A 4,259-nucleotide genomic window follows, 5' to 3' on the forward strand; every position below is an offset into this window, starting at 1 on the left:
CTTCAGGATGTAAGATATATTTCTGTTGTTTTAGGCCACACATTTTGTGGCAATTTGCAACAGTAGTAGGAAACTAATACCCTATATGAGTTGACTTAAGCAATAGAGAATTTATTACTTTTAAAAGAGAAGGAATCTTTTCAAAAAAAAATTGTGAAATTGCAGTGTTTCGAGCAATTAAAAAGAATAAGTTATCCTTTTGAATCTTCATTGGTTACATCGCTGCCCTGGGTGTTTCAGGTTGCTGGCTTCTTCAGCTCCAAGTCTGGGATATATGAGGCAAAAAGAAAACCCAAGGAACTCTCCAGTGTGTTCTTTCTTGGTCTCAAGATTCTTAGCTGGTCTACTTTCCTCTTTCTACCTTTCACAGCCTTCTTCTGTTTTTTTTATACATAATGTTCAGGGGTTTTAGCTGTACTTGGCAGGAAGAATAGGGAGGAAAGCTCCAAAATTGGGTTCTTAATTTTATTTTTTAAAATTTTTGTTTATCTGTGCTTTCCAATATTTTTCCATTGGACATGAATTACTTGTGTTTTAAATAAATGTGTTTTTACATCATACTGCCTACATTGGTACTTTACATGGTGCATAGTAATTAATATATAAATTGAAATTTATTTTGCATAGAATACAAAATCTGAAACCAAGAAAAATAAACAAATATGATAAATGTTCCCAATCCTATTTCATCTGCGATCTGTGACTCACCAATGACATCACTTCTCAAATGGAGTTTTCTTTTTTATCTTTTTTTTTTTTTTGAGACGGAATCCCACTCTGTCGCCCAGGCTGGAGTGCAGTGGCAGGATCTTGGCTCACTGCAAGCTCCACCTCCCGGGTTCACGCCCTACTCCTGCCTCAGCCTGAGTAGCTGGGACTACAGACGCCCGCCACCACGCCCGGCTAAATTTTTTTTTTTTTTGTATTTTTAGTAGAGACGGGGTTTCACCGAGTTAGCCAGGATGGTCTCAATTTCCTGACCTCGTGATCTGCCCGCCTCCGCCTCCCAAAGCATTGAGATTACAGGCGTGAGCCGCCTCGCCCAGCCTCAAATGGAATTTTCTAAAATGCATCCTATACAAGGTGATTTTCAAAATCCTTAACAACTGGTATGGCACAGGCAGAAACTAATAAAGTGATTGTTTGGCAGTCAGAAAGGATACTGGCTAGTACAATATAGTGAGGCATATCAGTCCTACAATAGAGAAGCTGATAAAATTCCTAAGAAAGAAAAGAGTTCCATGGACAATGACCTTTGGGAAATAATGCTTATCATTTCCTTCTCTTCAGAATTCTTTTCAGAAAAAAAGTATTCTTAGCTTTATTAAATCTAGATTTTTATTTTATCATGAAGTTGTTTTCTCATCACACCCACTCCCCACACACATATTCACAACCTAGAGAATACAATTTGAAATGTTCCCTCAAGTGCTTTTATGCTGTTATTCTGCCAACCCATTTCTTGTCCGTATCCTTTTCTTCCAGTTGATAATTATTGCCGCTCAAATAGAATTTATTCTGTAAAATTACTTATTCTATATCCTAGTGTGTTTAAGAAAAATGACACATCTAAAATTAAGTCATATGAGACATTAACACTTCCCTGGATCTATGGATACATTTATTTACTGGTGCATACCAGCAATAAGTAAATGCAGCATGGGCTGGGCACAGTGGCTCACGCCTGTAACCCCAGCAGTTTGGGAGGCCAAGACGGTCAGGACACCAGAGGTCAGAAGTTTGAGACAAGCCTGGCCAACATGGTGAAACCCCATTGCTACTAAAAATACAAAAATTAGCCAGGCATGGTGGCGCATGGCTATAGGCTCAGCTACATGGGAGGCTGAGGCGGGAGGATTGCCTGAGCTTGGGAGACAGTGGTTGCAGTAAGCTGAGATTGTGCCAGTGCATTCCCGCCTGGGCTCTGTCTCAAAAAATAAAATAAGTAAATTTGGCGTATTAGAAAAAGGTGACAGTGATGAGTTCAGAGCTAAAATCACAAATAGATTTTCTGCAATATCATCCCTTCTCACTTGATAAGAGCTCCTTGTGGAAAATTCTGCAGCTGTATCTTGGCTCAGATACTACAAAGTTTAGTAAAAATCTGCCATCATCACAAGATGAATAAGTGAAGACCTGTGTACCAAGTACTTTATGCCTCTTGTATGGAGTAAGGTTGAATAAGAATTATATGGCATTGATCTAATTCTTCTTTCATATTTAAAGTGATATTTTGTTTTTAGAGAGAAAATAAAATCTAGCTTTCTCAGTCCCTCTGCTATTGGAGCTGTGATAGGAACCAACTTACGTCTGACAATCATATTGTCATTATGTCTATATCATATTGCAACACTTAGATAACCTATGAAAGGAAGTTAACCGATGTGTAATGAGATATTTCCAGAGGTAATTATATCAAAGAAGAACAGATCTCTTTATGGAAGGGGATCCAGTAGATAATGCAAAACTATTAGTCAATGAAGATAAGAAAGGAGAGAGGAAAAACCACAATGTGTCATTGAAAAGGATGTAAAATTAAACTTCAAAATACATGAAGATAACTAACATTACAAATAGGCAAACCAGCCAACCAAACCAAACCAAAAATAGATATTACAAAACGTGAACAGGTAGGTATGAAAATAAACCAATCAACATTTTTGGAAATTAAGAATATGATCATTGAAATTAAAATTCAATAAGCCATATATAGTACTGTTGAATAAAGGAATAATTCAATTTAAAGATAATAATAGGAGAAACGAGAGTGTGACATGAACATGGGGAAGCAAAATAAAACAGGAAGTATGCGACCATGAAGAGAATGCTTAGTCTCAGAGATCACAGGCTTAAAGAATAGGATAGACTAAAACATAAAAAGAAAGAAAAATAGTATCCCAGCATGCTAAAGAAAAGAAAAGTTCCTCAACACCTTCCATGCTTATTTTTCCAATATAATACACAGCTGGGCCCACCTTACCACATCCTGTTTGACACCAACTTTATCAAATTTTCCATTAAAACCAAACTGGACTTAGTGTAGTCAATGATGGACTGTGTATGCCAAGCGTATCCCTTGTATAACTGATTGTGTAATGGCTGAAACTGGGAAATTAGGGCAGAAGTATTGAGCAACTGTAAGGATTGTTAAGGATCCAACATTGGAATGATTACCGGGGACACACAAAGAAACCTATGCAGATCACAGCTTAGTACAGAGAGTAACTCACAAGTGTTACATTGTGTCCTTGGACCTTAAAAAAAGAATCCAAAAGAATCCTGGAGTTCCTAACACGTACATTTCTAACCATAGATAAAACTCTAAACAGATGTCAGGTGACTACGGAGCCCCTAGGTTCTAACTCTTATAAGACAAAGTTCCTCTGCCTTTCTTCGACCAACTTTCTATTGTTTCCAGTTCATTAAACATTCAGTAGCGTGATATATTCTTCCGTTTACCCATTTGCTCTGTTATGAGCTGAGTATAGTTAAATATGATCACTTTCTGATGCTGTTTTGAAATTGATGTTTTGTCGCATTTAAAAATTTTAGGCCAGGTGCAGTGGCTCACACCTGTAATCCCAGCACTTTGGGAGGCCAAGGCAGGTAGATCACCTGAGGTCAGGAGTTCAAGACCAGCCTGACCAATATGATGAAACCCCATCTCTACTAAAAATACAAAAATCAGCCGGGTGTGGTGGCATGCGCCTGTAATCACAGCTACTAGGGAGGCTGAGGCAGGAGAATCACTTGAACCTGGGAGGTGGAGGTTGCAGTGAGCCTAGATCATGCCATTGCACTCCAGCCTGGGCAACAAGAGTGAAACTCTGCCTCAAAAAAAAAAAAAAAATTTAAATAATGATAAAAGTGTACAAAATCCTAGGAAGAATATGCCTTATACTTTTTTCTAAGTTCTGTTGCACAGTGTGGTGAATATGGTTAATAATAAAAGTATCACACATTTCAAACTTGCTATGAGAGTAAATTCCAAATGTTCTTAACATGAAAATGTTAAGTATTTAAAGTGATGGGTGTGTTAACTAACTTGATTTAATTAATTATTCAACATTGCATCCATAGATTATGACATAACTTTGTAACCCATAAATTTACACAATTATAAATTGTCAGTTTACAATAAAAAGTGGCATATTTTTAGAAAAAATAGAGTATTCACTACAAACAGAAGGCAGGGGTTAAAATATTTAGAAAGAAAAGAAGGAAAGGAAGAAAGGAAAAAAAGGAAAGGAAGGGAGAAA

At 37.1% G+C, this 4,259-nt stretch overlaps 1 pseudogene; it reads left to right on the top strand.

Annotated features, from left to right (window-relative positions):
- The first annotated feature begins 2,806 nt into the window (after window positions 1–2,806).
- LOC129033815 (rRNA-processing protein FCF1 homolog) lies at window positions 2,807–3,362 on the top strand (annotated as a pseudogene).
- Window positions 3,363–4,259: the final 897 nt, after the last annotated feature.

Source organism: Pongo pygmaeus, chromosome 2 (assembly GCF_028885625.2).
Source record: "Pongo pygmaeus isolate AG05252 chromosome 2, NHGRI_mPonPyg2-v2.0_pri, whole genome shotgun sequence".
NCBI classification, from domain to species: Eukaryota; Metazoa; Chordata; class Mammalia; order Primates; family Hominidae; genus Pongo; species Pongo pygmaeus.